General features: G+C 39.6%; 1 long non-coding RNA gene across 1 annotated transcript; it reads right to left on the bottom strand.

Annotated features, from left to right (window-relative positions):
* Window positions 1-4,351: 4,351 nt before the first annotated feature.
* On the bottom strand, window positions 4,352-6,497 carry LOC122018665. The gene is made up of 2 exons (XR_006121857.1): window positions 6,181-6,497; window positions 4,352-4,627 (listed from the first exon to the last, which is right to left on the bottom strand). It is a non-coding gene; the product is annotated as an uncharacterized LOC122018665 (long non-coding RNA).
* Window positions 6,498-21,847: the final 15,350 nt, after the last annotated feature.

Raw genomic sequence — 21,847 nt, 5'->3', positions numbered from 1 at the left:
GATCTAACTAGGCGCCTTAGTGACAGGGATTAACCGTAACAGGATTTTATAGGAATCTTCTCTATTTAGTGCTTAAGGATAGTTGTTTTAGCTTCTGACGAATGTATGTTGATAGACAATGAGTAAAAGATAGAACGTGAATACATCAATACCACCACAATGAAACCAAAATCCTAGAATCCATCTCCCAAAGCTTAATTCCCTCCAAGATCGATTCTCTCATCCTTTTCTTTCTCTCTTCAAACACTTTCGTTAGTTTGCAAGCGCCAAAGCCAACTTTCGACCATCTAGATAACTTAGTTTGCGACATCTTTAGTGCTTAATCAACAATCCCTGTGGATTAGACAAATCTTATATATTACTAACGATGAAATCGTACACTTGCGGTTCATAACATGAGAATACTATATAAAATTTTAAGTTTTTGAAAAATAATTTCTTCGAACATCAAATCAATTTCAATTTTTGAAAACTACTTTAAAAATGTCATTAAAAATCACTTTAAAACCTATTTCAAAATTTGAAAACAACTTCAAAAGATATTTGTGAAAAAACTTTTTGAAAAATTTTGAAATAATTTTACAAAAAAAAAATCACTTTTTTAAGATATTGTATAGAAATTATTTTCTAAAGCATTTTTTATTAGATAATAGTTTTCTGAACTATTTTGAAAGTAATTTTACACATGTTTTTTAACTTGTAAAAAAATTCTTTAACTCCCCTAAGTTATTCTGAAAACTATCCTATTGTCAAAAGTTTTTTTAATTGCTTTACTTAGCATTTTTTTTTTTATTTGCTTAGTTATCTATTCATATTTTTGATAAATATCAAAGGCGAAGGATTAGGAATTAAGTTAGTAAATAAGTTAAAAGTTAGCAAACACCAATATCCGAATAACTTAAATCATTTCATTCCATATCATTTGTCTATTTATGTTTACATTTTTCTCTAACTTAAACCCAGATTGTTATTGCATCAAAAGGAAGAGATTGTTGGTGCAATTTGCACTAACAGTCTAACTTAGATTTTGATGAATGACAAGTTAAGTTAGATTTTGTTGTGATCTAACCACTTGATTAAGTGTACAGGAGAAGTCCAGATAGGTCAACGGGCTCACCAGATATCTGGCAGGAAATCCAGCTAGATCGACAGGCCGATCAGATAGTTGTTACGAAGTCCAACTAGGTCAACATGCCGACCGAATAGCTAGCATGAAGTCCAGGGAGGTTGACATACTGACCAAATATCTGACAAATTGATAAGTTAAGGTAAGTTACTGGAAGATAGTGACCTTGTGAGGACGCATCCCGATTGAAGGAACGGTAGGCGTCGATCCAGTTTATGTCCATTTGAGATCCCTAAACTGAGACTCTGACTAGTTCCTGGTCCTAGGAGGACATGAACTAATTACTACTCTTTATTATTAATTATTGTTGTCCTAGCATTTGTCTTGTAAGTTATTATTTTTGTTTATTAGACTAACGTAGTTTTCCAAGACAAAGGAGCAAAATTATCTTCGAATGAACAGTGTTTGAAGGCACCTTCAAGCTTGATGGAAGGCACCTTCTACTGTTCACAGAAAGCGCCTTCCATGCCTTTTATAAGGCTATCTCGAGAAGACATTAGAACAACACTGATATACGAGCTCCTGCCCATTTGTTTGAGCCTCCGACTGCTCCAGACTTTTGCTACGACTCTACTAGAAAGTTGTTGTGCCCGACGACTATTTCGAGGAGTTCCGTTCACACCCAACAGACCGACTTCAACACAAGTGCTTTCATTTCAATACTTAAGTGTCGGTAACATTATTTTTGTACTTAATTACTACAAAAGGACAAGTGCAATGTGTTGTACTTGACTTAATTTTTCTTGTACTTGATTCTCTCTTCCGGAGGTACCGGAAGAGGTTTTTTAGTGGATTACCCATCGATAGGTTCACAGGACCTGGATCTTGGAATATGAGTCGCCGAAAGCTCCGAACTAAATAAAATCGCTCGTATTTTCTTGTGTCTTTTTTCTCGCTTTCCTATTTATTTTTCCACTGCATACTTTTCTTTTAACATTTAAAAAAAAAAATTTGAAAATCACGTGATTCATCCCCCCTACATGTGTCTCGATCCAACAGTCTTGAAACTTTTGATTAAGGTATTCCCCACCTCGATCTAATCAAAGCATCTTAATACACTTACCAAATTAGTTTTGTACTTTATTCTTGAATTCTTTGAACTTTTTAAAAGATTAAGACTTGTGTTTCATAAGATACATATACTCATATGTACTAAAATTATCAGTAAAAATAATAAAGTATTGATAGTCTCCTCTTGCCGCTATATTGAAAGTGCCACAAATATCAGTATGTATGAATCCTAATAAATCATTAGCTTTTTCGCTGTGTCTACTAAAAGGAGTTTTTGTCATCTTGCTTAGTAAACAAAATTCACATACATCGTATGATTTAAAATCAAATGAGTCCAAGAGTTCATCCTTATGGAGTTGTGATATGTGATTCTCATTTATTACTCAAGCGACAATGTCAAAGATATGTGTGGTTTAAATCTTTAGATTTAAATCATTTTGTATTTATGTTATAGATTGAGTTTTCAATATCTAGAACATAGAGTTCATTCAAAAGATATGTACTACAACAGAACATTTTATTGAAATAAATAAAACAATATTTATCTTTTATTACAAATGAAAAACCCTTTTTGTCTAAACAAAAAATAGAAATAATGTTCTTAGTTAAAACGGACACATAATAATACTCCTCAAGTTCTAAGATAAGCTCATTGAGCAAAGATAAGGAATATGTTCATACAGCTATAACAGCAACTCTTGTGTCATTACCTACTCGTAGGTTCACTTCGCCCTTTGACAACGATTTACTCTTTCGAATACCCTGCACATTCGTAAAAATATGAGATGCACAGTCAGTATCTAATACCCATGAATAAAAATAGGTAGATTAACTTCTATAACATATATGCCTGCAACAGAAGTCTCACTTCTCTTACTTTTAACTTCCTCTACATATAATTTGCAATTCCTCTTCAGTGTCCGATCTCACCGGAATAGAAGCAAATTCCTTAGTCCCCCCACCTTTGGATTTCAATGCATGAGACTTGTCGTTGCCCTTAGCTTAGTTCTTACTCTTACCTTTGAGCTTCCATTTGCCTTTGCCCTTTTGCACCATCAAAATGGTACTAGGTTTTGCATTCCTAAGATTGAGTTCAGCAGTTCTCAACATGCTTAACATCTCATACAATGGTTTGTCAATTTCATTCATGTTATAGTTTATAACAAATTGACTATAGCTCCCAGTTAACGACTGCAGAACAAAGGTCAGTGGTCAATTCTTGGCAAAAAAAAAAAAATCTCAATCGTTCAAGGTTTTCAACATACCCAATCATTTTAAGTGCGTGAGTTCCTACGAAACTTCCTTTCTGCATCTTGCATTAAAATAAAGCCTTAGATATTTCAAATCTCTCATATCTTGCCTACCCTTGATACAATTGTTTAAAATGTGCGACTATATCATAAGCATCCATGTTCTCATATTGCTTCTGAAACTCAAAGTTCATAGTAACAAGCATAAAGCATGGCACATATAATCCATCATCTTGATGCTTCTTATAAATATCCCTATCAGCACGAGTAGTAGTAGTGGCGGGTGGTTCAAGAATAGCTTGCTCTAGGATGTACAATTTTCACTTTTGCTTGAGAACAATTCACAAATTTCAGTACCAGTTCAAGAAATTAGCTCTATTGAATTTGTCTTTATCAAGGACAGATCAGAGAGAGAGAGAGATTATTCGACGTACTAGACGACATGTTTATCTACAACAAGAAATGCTAAAATAAGTATCATATTTCCATCATTTAATTATGTTTTTAATTAAATGATTCTCTCACTGAATCCTAAAATTTGATAGGAGTAAGTCATGGATGTGGGCAACCATAGTTTACCCACATGCTGATAGTGAGTGCCAAACTTTGATAGGCATTAAAAATGACCTAATTATGATAACTAATTGAACATGCATCACATACAAGCATGACAAACATTACACATATGCATAATAAGAAATGTGACATCATTATAACCTGTATACTACCATCTTCTTAAGCCAATGAGAAAATCGAATGATCTACCTAAGGAATTGCATCTTCTCCAAGTGATTACTTGATTGTCGCGTGTTGTTGGCCTCCTCCCTTCTCAATAACCATCCAGTAGACTAACACTCTTCTTACTTGTACATTACAAATTTTAAAAAACCTCGAGTTACATTCGAGGGTAGTCTAATTTTACAACTGGAAGCATATAAGGGTGAAAGACACGACTTGTAGGGCGTATTATGAATTACAACATTCATACACACAATCATCCAATCACATTGGGATAAAGAGTCATAACCATGTACCATGGCATACAACATTTGTAATAGATCTATGACATAAATTTATTATGATACTAAACACGATTTATGAGCCGCAACCGTACTACGGTCCGATTAATGGGCATGGTCAAGGGGTTCATTGAATGAGTTGCTGTCTTTAGTCCATAACCTGAGACCACCCTTGTAGCCACTGTACGAAGCCGCAACCTTGTTGTTGTAAACGTGATTGGCTTTCAACATTTGGAGCAAAAAACAACATGAGTTGCAATTCACAATTGCTTCCACTATTTTAATCAGCAAAAATTACAGATTAGAGCAAAAGCAACGTCCAACAACAATCACAAGTTGTTCACGTTTCAGCACAAGTTGTTGTTCATGTTTTTTTTTGTTGCGTGAACAAAACAAACATCCAATAGCAACATATAATCGTGCAAATTCATAATAAACACATGTTCTAATCTGTATCACATAAAAAATAAAACTACAACGAAGTATACGTATACGCAAGTGACTCTGATACCGTTGGTATCTTATGCAAAACATAATCACATTCGCAGTGGAAAAAGGATCCCTCCAGAGATCCTTGCACATATCGTATACTACGTTCTTGCCACTCTATCACATAGAATTATTACCTTTGTTGCGTACCCAAAGCAATCCCGACAGCAACTTGTCTTTGAATGTAGATCTCAGTACGATCAAGCGTTCGCACCTCTAGTATCCACACGAACATATTATTCCGTTTGTCTCACGAACTCACGATTCGGAGAGAAACCACCTTCGTGGTGCTAGCCACTCTAGGAGGTTCGACTAAGAGAGGATCAAGAGAAAGAAGAAGAAGAATCAAATTCCATCTCATGAAAAGAATTCCAAAAGCCTTTTGTACTACCATGAATACCAAAGGTTCGTGTCTCTCGTGTCTCTTGGTCTTCTTTTGATTAATGATGAATTAATCTATATTAATATTTATTAATCTTAATAAATTGGATTTAGTATATTGGATCAACCTTTAACCCAATAAGTCAATCCATTTTCATTAACCTAATAAGCATAATCATCTTATAATTGGCTTTTATGACTAATACTAACAGCAACTACTACCTTAGATTATATGAATAGGTCTATAAACTTGGCTTGATCTAGTTCTCCACCCTATGGACAATCGGGTGTGGTTAACATGGCCTATATCTACTGCGTTCATAACATTTCGCCAAGGAAACTTAGAGTGATTCTTACCTAGATTTAATTGAGATCTAGATTTTATCTCATTATTCATATCTCTATGTTATTATTCAGCTAAATATAATGAGAAAGGTAGATAATCTTAAAAACATTATCTCATAGTGATCTTAATTAGCCGATTAGTAGATCAAGATTAATGTATCAATTGAGCTTTGTTAATAGACGCCAAATAACAATGACAGACGAATTAGTTTCGTTTGCCCCTATGAGTGCAGTGTCAGTGTGATCCCCCATACTTCATGGATCAAAGTTTGATTTACTTCATGGATAAAAGTTTCGGATGTTAGGCAATTTAATATAAATTTATTCAAAATCGAGTAACGAAGACTGAAAACCATTGGTCATGGGGGGTTAGATTCATCTAGGCATCCTAAATAGTTTGGGGATATAATTCATCTAGGCCTCTTAAATAATTGAGGCAAACACAGCTTAACAAGAATGATATTATCTAAATCAACCATTGCCTTAGGGTTGCTGTCCGGTAGTAATACTCGACGAACGCCCTGGCAAGAGGAAAAGGTAATCTGTAAAGATCACGCACCTGTCAATCGCTGCCGACGCAGTTAAAGAGGAGCTCTTTCTAGTCTCTGTTAAGTGGGCGAGCAAGTGGACAAGGGAATGCGTAAATATTATGGATTACCGTTTCCTCTTTGTCGCGCACCAGTCCATCGCTGCCGACATCATCAAAGGGGAGCTCTTCATAGTCTGTTCAATGGGCGAACGTCCGGTGGTAGCGTTCGACGAACGCCCTGGCGATAGCGTCAAAGAGGAAACGATAATCCGTAAAGATTACGGCCTTGTCCATCGCTGCCGCTGCCGCCGCCGCCGCCGTCGAAGGGCACACAACTGCGGTTTTCTAAACCTAGTCTGTCAGATGGGTGAGGAGAAAGCTTAAGGAATACGCTCACGCGCCTTTGCATCGCAGCCGTCCAAAAGAGCCACAATAAACCTTCCGATCAAGTGGGTTAGTTATTTTTCAATTTTTTTTTTCGAGTAAATTTTTAAAATTATCAAAGGATAATTTTAAAATTATCAAATTTCGTGTCCATTTTTTATTTTACTTCTATCAGTTATTTTGTGTCAAAACATTGAATTTTTAAATAATGATTTATTTTTTTTTCAAAGTTGATTTAAATAAAATTGGTTGATTAATCAAATAATATCGGATTGATATGAAACTAGTTTCTATGTGTTTGTCTAACTCTCCTGATTATATTCATATCCTCAAACGTTAATTTGACTAAATATATTGAGAGTAATAATTTTTTAAACATAAATATGTTTGAAAATTTTAATTCATGTTCAAAAATCATTGTTCTCAATATATTTAGTCAAATTGGTATTTGAGGATATGAATATAATCAAGAGAGGTAGATGAATACATAAAAACTAGTTTCATGTCAATCCGAAGTTATTTGCTCCATCAATCAATTTTGTCCAAAATCAACTAACGGACCAAATGACATCAGATTGATATAAAACTAGTTCCTATGAGTTCGTCTACCTCTTCTTATTATATTCATGCTCTCAAATATCAATTTCACCCAATAAATTGAGAACAATAATTTTTTGAATACAAATTAAATTTTTCATACATATTCATGTTCAAAAATTATTGCTGTAAATATATTGAGTCAAATTGATATCTGAGAGCATGAATATAATTAGTAGAGTTAGACGAACATGTAAGAAATAGTTTCATGTCAATCCGAGATCGTTTGATCCATCAACTGATTTTATCTAAAATCGACTTTAATAAAAATAAAGAAGCAAATAAGCAAATCAGTCGACTAATTTAAAAAAAAATTACCCTAAACCCAGCATATAAGTTTTCAAAATACCAAATCACATACCATAGTTTTTAAATTATCAAATCGAGTACCTACTTTTTGTTTTACCCTTGTCCTCAAATCAATTCGACTGGAAAAAAAGAAATCAATCAACTGATTTTTCTTCTAGTCAAATTGATTTCTTTATGTATGCTTGAAAAATCCATTAGCCGATTTCGACCAAACTGTCTGATGGACCTAGAGATCTCAAAATGATATAAAACCAGTTTTTCTAGTTCTCCTGATTTTAAAAATGTTATCAAACATTAATTTGATCCAATATATTGAGAGCAGTGATTTTTTAACACAATTTAATTTTTGGACATATTTGCGTTTAAAAAATCACTACTCTCAATATATTTGGTTAAATTAATGTTTGAGGGCATGTATAAAATCATATTAACTAAAAGAACTCATAGGATCTAGTTTCACTTCACTCCGAGCACTCTAGGTCCATCAACCTAAGTGTCCAAAAAACTAATTCATGTTCAAAAAATCACTATTGTCAATATATTGGGTTATTGATATTTGATAGCTCTCATTCCAGTTGATGATTTTTTCGAACAAAATGAAATCGATTTGATTGGAAAAAAATTAATCGACTAATTTTTTTCCAGTCGAATTAATTTGAGAATGAGGGTAAAACGAAAAGTGAGTACGCGATTTGATAATTTTGAAACTATGATACATGATTTGGGTATTTTGGAAACTTATCTACTAGGTTTGATAAAAAAAACTTAAAAATCTTCGATGATCATAACTTTAAATGAATTGTTTTTTTATCTAATGGTTTCATACATATTTCATTAATTTGAGACAAAAGAACAAGTTCCGCTCGCAATAATCCAATTAATTCCCCAGGTGAAAAAACATTAGACATTCCATCTTCTAAAACCAACACCTTGATGTTACTTGACGTACAATAATCTCTATATGTCTATTATAGATCTATACTCCCAAGATCAATAAACCCTTTGGATTTTATTAACCAAAGCGATACGACTTTGAGATATGGTTGGCTCGGCTTGAATCAAGAATCCCAAAACTTGGTACAAAGAACCAACCAGATTGACCTAATGGATAAATCAAGAATACGGAAACAAAAACAACAATTGGACTAGAAAATGTGATTGCATTATAAGGTCGCAATTGAACAGATCGAGCAAGTTTAAATTGATGTAACATGAAACCTATTAGTCCGAAAGCACCATGAAGAGCAACAAAAGTCCACATACCACCTAATTGACACCAACAAGTAAAATTTCCTTGTGCTTCAAACCCCCATAGCAGCAACGATCTATTTTATTTGATTGATGGATACAACAACTAATTTTAATGAATTAAAAAGGGGAGTGGTCTTATTCAAAATGCCTCATGATCTTCAATAAATTTTGTGCTTTAATATAATTACACGGACTAAGCGCTATAGCTTGCTTCCAATATTCAGCAACTTGATCGGACCAAGCCTCTGCAATTTCAGAATCACCTTGTAGAATAGCCTATTATCCCCGGTTGTTATAGGTAGCTCCTTCCCTTTGAACCAAACTCGAGAGTTTCCTACCTCATACGACTCGATAATACCTACTCCTAACTGTCAAAGAGAGCCTTTTAATTCCATTCTTCATTCTTTAATTAAGAATGAATCAAATCTCCCCAAGTAGGATTTGAACCTATGACCAGTCAGTTAAAAGTTGACTACTCGACTACTGAGCTATTGAGGAACAACGGAAGATTCAACCTCATAGCGTGCAACTCCCATTCTCAACCCATGAACAATATCAGTCCAAAGCTTCCTTGAACAAACCCCTTAGACTACTATGAAAAACTGTTGGTCCCTTTGGATGCCGGCAAGAGGGGAGGGGTGAATTGCCCTACAAAAATTAAACCAAAAATCTTTCTCGGATATGTAACTAATTAACTGACACTTGTAATAATAAAAGGAAGAGACTAAATTAAAAGATCAGACACAAGAGGGTTTACTTGGTTTGCAATCAGAGGATTGCTAATCCAAGGTAAAGATGGCGCACTATCTGATTCTCCTCTGGGTGGAGTAGCCTCTTACAGTATTGACAGTACAAAAAAATAGAAAGCACAGAAAGAAATGAATTACAAGTTCGTTGATTTGACTATGTAGATCAGTGCTATAATTATAACACTAGTCGGGGCACCCCGAATGGGTTCCGGGCGCCCTGGGGGTGATAAAATTTTATCCCCCAACGATCAGATCGCGTTTGACGCGATCCTGATCAAAATCCAGGTCCGGGCGCCCGGAAGGGTTCCGGGAGGGCTCCGGGCGCCCCTGAGCCCAAAGTCAACAGCGTTGACTTTTTCGTCTCCGGTTCAGCTCGTCCCGGTCCGGGTCTTGTTCACTCCGACTCCGCTAGCTTGGGTGATCTCGGCCATCCGGAATAGGGCTCATCCGAACCCAAGTTTCGACTTTTTTCTCGAGCAGCCCTCCTTCCCGATTTCTCATCCCTCGAACGCCGTGCACGTTCTTCTCGTCCACCGGTGTACTCTTCCGCGGTCACCTCGTCCCTTGGATGCACCGAACCCGTCGGCTCTCTCCCCGTGCCGTCCTTCTTGTTAGTCGCGTCTTCCGCTCGACTTCCTGTGTTCCTAAGCTCCTGCACACTTAGACACAAGGGTTAGACAACGCAGGACCTAACTTAACTTGTTTGATCACATCAAAACACCTTAGGGTTCCAACAATCTCCCCCTTTTTGATGTGAGCAACCCAAGTTAAGTTAGGGTAAAACAGATGCAATAAAAACAGTTAATTTGCAATTAGATTGCAAATAAGTCTAAAGATTTTTCAATTAAAAAATTATATTACCTCCCCCTAGACTTAACATACTTCTCCCCCTTTGATTACATAAAAATTGGGGTTATAAACAAGTCTAAGGTAAATACTTAATAAAAATCTTAAGTGAAAAAAAATTTTACGAATCATGTCTACGTAAAGACACTCTTCAGAATCTTTATTTCGAGAAAAATTTAAGTAAAATATTTTTCAGAAAATAAACAGTCATAAGTGTTAACAAAAATTTCTTAAAATGGAAGTTTGAAACTTAATTCAACATTTCCTTAAAAAAAATTCCAAAAAAAAATTCCTATGGTAAGTCTTAAAAACAATTCCTAAGAAAAATTTTCTAAGTTATAAAAAAATTTCTAAAAAATTTCGAAGGTAATTTTCATAAAAAAATTCTAAGGTAAAAATTTCTAAATCAATTTTAAATATTTTCTAACACAAATTGAATAACTCTTTTAAAGCATTAAGTAAATTAGATTAATGCTTTTTCAGTTAATCAATTAAACTTTTCATTTTGATACTTGGCTTCTAGGTCGTGACGAGACACTAGGCCTTCTTGGTTATTGGAGCAATAATCACTTCCTTAGACAATATCCTCATAAAGAAATTAGTTGTTTAATTTCCTTGCTGAAAATGTTAAATCTATTTTTAATTTTTAAATTAAACAGGTTTTTGGAACCCAGTAGAGGTTCCTACCTATAGGATTAACCAAGTATTTCCTAGGTACATAGACTTTTGATATATTTCTAATTTGATTTTGATGAAATCTATAATACCAATTTAAACCTCTATAATTTCTAAACATAGAAATATTTGAACCATTAGATTTTTTCAATCTTTCTATTTCTTCTTTTAGTTTTTCATTTTCAATTTTTAATTTTTCAAAATCCTCTATAAGACATGATTTTGCCAAAATTCTTTTTGTTTCTAAAATTTCATTTTCTAATTTGGTATTTTTTTTTCTAATTTATACATGGATTTTGCCATTTCCTTAATACCAAAGTAAAGTTCATCAGGGGGTAAGAGACATACCTCACTTACCATATCAGACTTGAAGCCTGAATCTCCCCCTGCTTCGCTACTTCCATCTGAGGTCGCTCCCCCTTCATCGATGCTGGGTTCTGATGTACTTTGTCCTTCGTAGCTTGCCATCAGTGCTATCCCGACATATTCTTGAATCTCGGACTCAGATTAAGAAGTGTCGTCCCAAGTAGCTTTTAGGTTCTTGTGCTTCTTGGGAATCTTGCCTTTGTCCTTCTTTAGTTCTGGGCAATCTTCTTTTAGGTGTCCTTCCTTTTGACACTGGTAGCAACGCATGCTTCTTCTATTTCTTGGATTCTTTTTACTCTGCATTTCTTTGAATTTATTAGATCTAAAAAACTTTTTAAAATTTCTTACCATGTACGCTTCCTGTTCGTCTTCTGAATCTGACTCGGGTTCATCCTTCTTGACTGCATTTAGTGCAATCATCTGACTTGATTCCTTTGTTGTCCCTGCACACCTGGCTTCATGCAATTCAAGAGTAGAGAACAATTCTTCTAAAGTACTTACCTCCAGGTCTTTTGAGATATAGTATGCGTCAACGATTGATGCCCATTCTGGAGTTCTAGGAAACACGTTGAGTGCATAGCGTATGCTGTCCCGATTTGTTACCATTTCTCCGAGGTTCTCGAGATCAGTAATCAGTTATTTTACCTTTGCATGTAGATTGGCTACCTTCTCACCTTTTTCCAGACGAATGTTCATCAACTTGTTCCGGAGGATGTCGCTTCTCACGAGCTTCGCTTCAGACGTACCTTCGTGGAGTTCCAGGAACTTCTCCCAGAGTTCTTTAGCAGATGAATAGCTTCTGATGCGGTTGACCTCTTGAGGCGGTAACACGCTCAGCAGGTGATATTCCGCATGACTGTTTGCTATAGATTCATTCTGCTCCTTCTTTGTCCAATTGCTTTCTTCTTTTTCTTCTCCATCTTGATTCGTCGGAGCTAAAAACCCATATTTCATTATAAACCGAATTTCGAAATCAGTTCTTAGGAATACCTCCATACGACGCTTCCAGTCTGCGAAGTTCCCCTCAAATTTAGGTGGAACGATGCTTGGTCCGACCATCTCGTTGCTTCGATCGGCGGTTAGTCCTCCTGAAGTGCCTTGCTCTGATACCACTTGTTAGTCCCTTTGGAGGCCAGCAAGAGGGGAGGGGTGAATTGTCCTACAAAAATAAATCAAAAACCTTTCTCGGATATTAAATTTATTAACAAACACTTGTAATAATAGCCTCTTACAAAGGGTTTACTTAGTTTGCAATCAGAGGATTACTAATCCAAGGCAAAGATGGCGCACTATCTGATTCTCCTCTGGGCGGAGTAGCCTCTTACAGCGTTGACAGTACAAAAGAATAGAAAGCACGGAAAGAAATGAATTAAAAGTTCATTGATTTGACTGTGCAGATCAGTGCTATAATTATAGCACTGGTCGGGGCGCCCCGAATGAGTTCCGAGCGCCCTGGGGGTGATAAAATTTTATCCCACAATGATCAGATCGCGTTTGACGCGATCCTGATCAAAATCCAAGTCCGGGCGCCCCGGAGGGCTCCGGGCGCCCCGGAGCCCAAAGTCAACAGCGCTGACTTTTTCGTCTCTGGTTCAGCTCATCTCGGTCCGGGTCTTGTTCGCTCCGGCTCCGCTAGCTTGGGTGATCTCGGCCATCCGGAATAGGGCTCACTCGAACCCAAGTTCCGGCCTTTTCCTCGAGCAGCCTTCCTTCCAGGTTTCTCGTCCCTCGAATGCGGCGCACGTTCTTCTCGTCCACCGGTGTACTCTTCCGCGGTCACCTCGTCCCTCGGACTCACCGAGCTCGTCGGCTCTCTCCCCGTGTCGTCCTTCTCGTTAGCCGCATCTTCCACTCGACTTCCTGTGTTCCTAAGCTCCTGCACACTTAGACACAAGGGTTAGACAACGCAGGACCTAACTTAACTTGTTTGATCACATCAAAACACCTTGGGGTTCCAACAAAAACACCATCAGATTTCAAAGCAGCTCGATGTAATTCAAAATTTTCACCTAATTGGGCACATCTAGCATATTTTTTAATAGTACCAAGTGTTGGGACACTTTGGAACTAGGGGTGAATAGCTCGTCACGCTTGTTTGCTTGCTTCGTAGATGATGCAGCAAAATAGAACTCGAAGTAAATTCTCCAATGTTAACACGTAGATTTACTTGGTATCTATCTCAAGAAGAGAAGACTAATCTAATGATCCGCACACACGAGCACTCTCTACTAAGAAAAACACTCATCGGAATAATCCGGAGGTGGAGAGACCTCATATAAACTCACACAAACATACAACTTGAAACAAGAAGTAAATGTAAACAATACAATGAATAACCTCTCTTGTTCGATCTCGTGTAGCTTGTAGATGCCTCTTGACTCTTGGAAGTGCAACAACCCTTGTCCCTAAGATGCTCCAAGAACTGGTGGAAGAATCGTGAGTTCAGTGGATTACGAACCTCTCTGTGCATTTCGCAAACTTTGCTTAATCGATTGCCCTAATCGATTAAGCTTCAGTAATAGACTAACCTAGTCGATTGCCAAATCCTAACTTCAAAACCAAAGTCTAGGGTTCCCTTACCCAACATCCGGTCAACCTTAACCTGTTGGGACTCCTCATTGCCTAGCATCTGGTCAACCTTGACCTGCTGGGACTTCTTCACCAAGTGTCCGGTCAATCCTTTGACCCACTTGGACTTTTCTCCTCATGCAAAGTGTCCGATCAACCTTGACCCACTTGGACTTTCCAACGCCAGATGTTCGGTCAACCTTAACCCACCTGACTTCCACATGCCTGACTTCACTCACCAGGACTTTCCTTCTTCCTAGCTTCACTCACTAGGGCTTTCACCTGGCTTCACTTACAAGGATTTTCCATTTACCTAGCTTCACTCACTAGGACTTTTCATATGTCTGGCTTCACTCACCAAGACTTTCTATCTTCCTGTCTTCACTCACCAGGACTTTTCATATGCTTGGCTTCACTCACCAAGACTTTCAATCTACCTGGCTTCACTTACCAGAACTTTCAACACCAAGTGTCCGATCAATACTGACCCACTTGGATTTTCATCTTCTGCTAACCTTCCCTTCCCATTGAACTTGCCCTTGCCTAACATTCAGTTAGGATTTTTCAATCAAGTATCCGGTCAACCTTGACCCGGTTCTTTTTCTGACTCCAGTTCAGTTCTGCGGTTTGTCTTAGTTTCCTGGGTTCTGTTTGTGCCTACAACCAAAGCTATACCCTTCTCAGCCGGATGTGAGTTAATCTGTTCATGTAATTCAAATTCTATAAATAACTCATCTAACTTAATTGAAGAAAGATCCTTAGAAACCTTGTACGCATCTACCATGGACGCCCACAAGGTATTTCTCGAAAAAGCGTTTAGAGAATACCTGACTATATCTCTGTTTTCTACCTTCTGTCCGATTGCATGTAGACCGTTGAGGAGATCTTGAATGCGGGTGTGCAACTGGCTCACCGTTTCACTTTCCTGTAATTTTATATTATATAGTTTATTAAGAATTAAATCTCTCTTGCTTACCTTGGTGAAGGACGTTCCTTCATGAAACTCGATCAGCTTCTCCCATAGTTCTTTGGCGCTAGTGAACGGGCCGACGTGGTTCAATTCCTCCTTCGTCAGTCCGCAATGGAGGGTGCAGGTCACCTTGGCATTCGCTTCTACCTTTTTGATAAGATGCGCGCCCCAGTTCTCGTACGATAGTGGCTTTCCGGTGCCATCAGTTGGTATTTCCAGCCTAATTTTGACGATCATCCAGACTTCAAAGTGAGTCTGGAGATACGCCTCCATCCATCCCTTCTAGTAACTGAAGTCGTCTCCGGTGAAGAGCGGTGGGCAAGCAGTGCTATAACCTTCTTGGAGAGCCATTGAAGATCTAGCAAGAAAGGACGAAAAAGAAACGTGTCCCAGGACTTGATCCTGGATTAGCAGTGCGGTTTAAAAGAAGAATATTACGCGATCTCGAGTGGTGTTGCAACAGCTTCGAGACAAATCCGATTATGAAAAAACTAGATCGGAAGACGGCAAGAATACCGATTCTTGATCAACTCCGAAAAACTTAAAAAAAAATACCATGAAAAAGTGCTTGATTGGTGGTTGCACCAAATCGAAGCTACCCCGCTCTGATACTAATTGTTGGATCGAGAAGCGCTAGAGGGGGGTGAATAGCGCTCGTGGCTTTCACTTATTGTAATCGAAAATCGACAAAAGTAAAGCAGCGGAATAAGAAAAATACACACACAGAAAAACCCAAGTATTTGTTTACTTGGTTGGAGCCTTGGGCGACTCCTACTCCAAGGCTCATGCTCGTTGAGCATTTACTTTGGGCAATTCACTATCAGATCGCAAAGTACAAATATGTATTACAAAGTAAAAATTAGAAAGCTATACCAACAATAGAATTACAGAAATTAAAGCTCAAGGTCGTCGGGGACATGTTGTAGCTTAGTCGGAGCGTCTCGTTAACAGCACGTTGCAGAAAGATCACTTGAGAATTGTTGAATGAAGGCTGCTGGTCGAGACCCTTTATATAGCTTGCTGAGGGCGCCCTCAATCCCTTTGAGGGTGCCTTTAAGTTACCGAGTTAGCCGCGTGGATGAGCACTGATTTCTTCTTCGCTCATCTTGTTGAAGGCTCCTCCATGATCCTTGAGGGCGCCTTTAAGCCTGTCCGAGGTGCCTCAAGCCACCATGAGGACGCCTCCAGCTCTGCTGCGCGCAAACTCTACTCCTTTGCACCCGAGGCACCTCAAGCTCCATGAGGGCGCCTCGGGTACTGTTTATCCGAGGCTAATCTTGCTCTTTTGTCCCTGCAAAACATGTTAGTCAACAAACCAACCACATATCCTGCAAAATAAAGTTAGCACACACAATAAACATAATAATATGAAAGTTTGACAGTCACGGACTGTCCAGTTCTAACTTCGGATTTTCAACCGAAAATCTTAGGTCGAACCGACGCCTATTGTTCCCTCTTCCGGGGAACGCGTTCTCACCTACTCCACTCAAGAGAGCATACCTGATGTCAATCCGGTCCTCCAGATCGACTGGACTTTCTGCCTAGGGTTACCACCCCCTAGGGTTTTCATCCACCTAGGGTTACCTCCCCTAGGACCTAAGGTTACACCCCCTTAGGATTTCCACCACCTAGGGTTACCACCCCCTAGGATCTAAGGTTGCCGCCCCTTAGGGTTTTCCTCTACCTAGGGTTACCACCCCCTAGGATCTAAGATTGCCGTCCCTTAGGATTTTCCTTCACCTAGGGTTACCACCCCCTGAGACCTAAGGTTACCACCCCTTAGGATTTTCCACCTGCCTAACCTCAGTTACGACTTTCCTGTAAGCTCATTCGCACATGTTAAATAACAAATAATCTTAACTTTGAATCATTTGCCATTATCAAAACTTGGGTTCGATCGTCGAATGTTTCCCGCACCAACAAATAGTTTCCCAAGTGGAGCTACAGGCTACCCTCAATACTCAACAAGATCAATCGACCATCTTTACTGCGAAGCTACAAGAATATCAGGCCATCGAGGATGAGCATTGGTCTTTAAAGAAAAATGAATTCCTCAAATAGGAGGAGTTTTATACTATGATTGGGATCCGCTTAACCCAAATGGTACAACATGGCATGGACGAAATCTTAAAGCAGCTATGGGAGTCTGGGCACCTTCCCGTCGACTAGCCTTTGCCACCAATTTAATTTTCCAAAATCTTAGATAGCATTTCAGAGGGGGGCATGACAGACTTCTCATGATTTTTCTTGCTTTTTCTTGCATCCTTTTGTAATTAATTTGTGTATGAACTTGATCCGGAGGATTTCTACATCTACACCTAGATTTACTATCATTTCCTCACTTTGCTAATCTAGTGCCAACTGCCTACCTTAAGAAGAACTGCACCTTGAATAAGACTCGACAGCTCAATATGAATGACTACCTAGTCGACCAAACAAATTGATACTATGATAAAGTCAGGACATCGGTAGAGTCGAGGTCTTAAGAAGGACGCGGGCTATACGACATATGCTCAACCCTTTATCAGGGGTGAAGTTGATACCGTAGCTGGAATGATCTCGACCCTGAATATGTCCAAATCGGGAGAGTTTGGGCCTTAAAAAGGACATAGGTGATATGGTATATGCTTGATCCCTTAGCAGGGATGAGGTTGATATCGCAATCTAGAGGATCTCAACCCCGACTATGTACAATTCGGGGGAGTTTGGGCCCTGAAAATGACACAGCTAATATGGTATATGCCCGACCCCTTAGCAGGAGTAAGGTTAATACCACAACCAGGAAGATCTTGACCCCGACTATGTCCGAGTCGGGGGAGTTTAAGCTTTGAAAAGGACGCAGACGATACAATATATGCTCAACCCCTTAGTAGGGATGAGGTTAATGTTGGTGCAACCTTAGGTCAAGGTTGACCTGGTTGACCCGACTCGAGTTGACTTGACTCGAGTTGTATTTTGATGTTTGACTTGGGAAGATTGTTGATGCAACCTTAGGTCAAGATTGACCTAGTTGAGTTGCATGTTGATGTTTGACACTCGTGGAAGAGTTGTATTCTTGATGTGAGACAAGAATAGATGGTTGGGAGATTATTGGTGCAACCCTAGGTCAAGGTTGACCTGGTTGACCTGAAAAGTCCAAGTATGGAGACTTGGCAAACGGAAAAGTCCAAGCAGGGAGCTTGGCACGCGAAAAGTCCAAGTATGGAGACTTGGCACTGGAAAAGTCCAAGTACGGAGACTTGGCACGGGGAAAAGTCCAAGCAGGTAGCTTGGCACGCGGAAAGTCCAAACAGGGAGTCTGGCACGGGAGAAAGTCCTGGTGAGTGAAGCCAGGCAGTCGGAAAGTCCTGGTGAGTGAAGCCAGGCAGTTGGAGAAAGTCCTGGTGAGTGAAGCCAGGCAGGGGAAAGACCTAGTGAGTGAAGCTAGGCAGTGTGGAAAGTCCTGGTGAGTGAAGCCAGGCAGTGAGAAAGTCCTAACTGGGATGTTAGGCAGTTGGAAAGTCCTGGTGAGTGAAGCCAGGCAGTGGAAAGTCCTAACTGGGATGTTAGGCAGTTGGGAAGTCCTGGTGAGTGAAGCCGGGCAAGGAAAGTAGTGAGTGAAGCCAGGCAGAAGAAAAGTCCCGGTGAGTAAAGCCAGCAGATTGGAAATCCTGGTGGGCGGTGAAAATCCTAGTGAGTGAAGCTAGGTGAATGAGAAAGTCCTAACTGGGATGTTAGGCAGTGTGAAATCCTGGTGAGTGAAGCCAGGTGGAAAGTCCTGGTGAGTGAAGCCGGGCAAGGGAAAATCCAGATCGATCAAGGGTGATCGGACATCTGGTGTTGAGAAGTCCAAGTGAGTGAAGCTTGGCATATGGAGTCGGAGAGGGCTCGGTAGCTCGTTCTCCGAACTAGGTTAGAGAGGGCACTCTAAACCGAGGAGTTGGATCGGTCTGGTGACCGATCCAGTGATACTGCGTTTGCCCTGATCGGTCTGGTGACCGATCAGAATCAGATCAGTGGCTCACTGATTGCAATCTGATCGGTCTGGAGACCGATCAGGAACCTCGCGAGAAGAAAACCGTGGATCGGTCTGCTGACCGATCCACCCATGGCCTGATCGGTCTGCAGACCGATCAGGAATAGATCAGTGGCGTGAGGAGCCGAAGCCTGATCGGTCTATGGACCGATCAGGAGGTTCCCTGATCGGTCCACAGACCGATCAGGGCTTCGATCGCGACACCTGATCGGTCTGGGGACCGATCAGGTGACAAACAGAAGCCTCATGCGCCTAGGCTGATCGGTCCTTAGACCGATCAGGGTCCTAGCCGTTGCGACGCAACGGCTAGTTTCTTCACTGTTTCTTCTTCGCAGGTATAAAGGATCAAGGGCATCTGCTGTGCGTCTCTCTCCTTCTTCCTCTTCTTTCTGCTGCTGAGCTCTGCTGAGTTCTTGAAGCGTTGAAGCTTTGCGTGAGCTTCCTTTTGGCTGGTCACCTGCTGTTGTAGGCGCTTGGAGCTGCTGCTTCTTCCAGTCGAAGAGAAGGCAAGCAAGAGTTTTCTTACTGTTGTATTTCTTGCTGTTTTTCTTTGTATTTCTGTACTCTCCTTACTTGCTGTTGCAAGAGTGTGTTGTGGCGAGGTTTCTCCACCCATAAGGAGTTTGTATTAGCCGGTTCTCCGGGGACTCATCCACCGACGGATTGACTGGAGTCGTCCACCTTACGGACACGCCGAGGAGTAGGAGCCCTAATCTCCGAACCTCGTTACATCGGTTTGTTTGAGGTTTGTAGTCTTCCTTTCGTTTCTAGTTTATTTTTCCGCTGCGCTAACGAATTGTAGGAAGAAACGAGAGCGATTTGGGGCGGCTATTCACACCCCCCTCTCTAGCCGAGTACGAAGGATCCTAACAAGTGGTATCAGAGCGAGGTTGCTCTTCATCGGATCAACACCCGTGGGAGCAAAGCTAGAGATGGATCAATTCGGAGAAGACATCACCATTCCACCCTTCTACAACGACAACTTCGCATATTGGAAGGTAAGGATGATGTATTTTCTTAGGACTAATATGTTGAATTGGTTTTGTGTACAAGAAGGTTTTACTCCTCCAATGGATAAAGAAGGAGAGCCTCTAGAGAAGAACAAGTGGACGAAGGAACAAGTCCACCAATCTACAATCAACAATGAGGTAACTAAAACAATTGAATTTTCATTACCTACTAATATTTTGTGTAAGATAGGTAAGTACAACAATGCCAAGGAATTATGGGATAACTTGGCCAAGTACCATGAGGAGAGCTCCACTTCAAGCCATGAAGAGGAGCCTAGTGAGCCAAGTAGCTCACATCATGGAGGGAGCGAATTGGGAGTTGAGGGCTACTCAACATCCAAGGAAGAAGAGGAGGAGAATTCCTCTTGTTCAAGTTCGGAGCAAGAAGAAGAAGTTTCCACCTCCGGAAGGGTTGAAGAAGAAAGCTCATCTCCATTCACAACTCTAGGTAACTCAAACACTGTGATTTCAAGCAAATTACACATAATGTGTTTTGAGTGTAGGAAACATGGACATTACAAGAGTAAGTGTCCAAAGAGGGTAAGAAAGACTCCACCGGCGCCAAAGGTTAAGGAAGCCGGAGTCCCGAAACGCAAAGGCAAGGAGCACGTGGTGTGCTTCCAATGCAAGCGAAGGGGACACTATCGGAGTCATTGTCCGAGGGGGAGGCAACCTCACAAAGGCAAGAGACCATGCACATCGATAGGGGGAGCTAAGGCAAACCCTAAGGTACCTTTTAAAGCATACTATTGCAATTCAAATAAGAAACATGCTAGTAGTTTTATTGCTATTGCAAATAATGATGAGCATGTTAACACTAGAAATCAACACATGTGCTTAGGTGCTAAACATGTCAACCTAGATAGGGATACTACTAGGAATGTCAACCATAGAATTACCTCATCTAAGGTTAAGGAGAACCTAGGTAGGAATCCTAAATCAACTAGACACATGCCTAGGAATGCCTCAAAGAAAAATGACAAATCAAAAATTGAGGTATTAGAGAAGGAGAATCAAGTCTTGAGGTCAAGACTTGATACTTTGGAAAAGGCTCTTAAGAACTTGGAGAAGTCATCTCTAGGGTTTAAGGGTCAAATTTCAAAGCCCAAGGACAAGAAAGGTTTGGGTCACAAACCTAAGTCCCAATTGGTCAAGCCCACTTATCATAATGTTCCATTCGATTATGGAACAAAACCTAGGGCTAGGAAGACCACCAAGGTCACAAGGGGAGTCACCCCTAGAGTTGACCTTGATGAGACCCAAATGACCAAGGCGTTAAAGCCTAAGAGGGTCATTAGGAGGGTTGCTAGGGAAGTTATCCCTAGTGAATTTTTAGTGAACCCAATGAGCTCAAGTAGGTATTGGGTTCCTAGGAGCATTTTCTCTACCCCATAGATGGGTTAGAGAGTGTCAACTCCAATAAGAAGGGTAGTTAACCCAACTTTGAGGAAATTGACACTCAAGGAGCATTTTCAAGGTTTTTGGGAACCTTTGAAAATGAAATGGAATAATCTTTATCATTCACTCCTTGGAAGAGTAAAGTGTGCCAAAGTGAGAATATATTAATCTCACTTTAAGTTGACACAATTTTGAAAAACCTAGAGAAATATCAAATTGGGATTTTGATATTCTCTTAGGTAATCAAGGCAATCCGGGCCTTAAATTAGAAGTGCTACTCTTGTAGAATTTTAAATGGTATAAATCAAACAAGAGATCAAGAAATGCCAATTTGGGTTTTGACATTTTCTTGGAGCACTTTGGGCAATCTAGGATTAGGACTTAAGTTAGCTAAGTGATTAAGGATACTTAGATAGGGAATTTAGGTATTTTATTTGTGCTAACTTGCCATGATTGGTTGTCATATGCCATGCCATGACATCATATTTATTTTATTATCATTTGAAATGTCATGATAATGCTTAGGTTATCTATATGTCATGTGTTAGTTTAGTTTCAA

This window comes from Zingiber officinale, chromosome 9A (assembly GCF_018446385.1).
Source record: "Zingiber officinale cultivar Zhangliang chromosome 9A, Zo_v1.1, whole genome shotgun sequence".
Lineage (NCBI taxonomy): Eukaryota > Viridiplantae > Streptophyta > Magnoliopsida > Zingiberales > Zingiberaceae > Zingiber > Zingiber officinale.
This window is presented reverse-complemented; position numbering and strand designations above follow the sequence as displayed.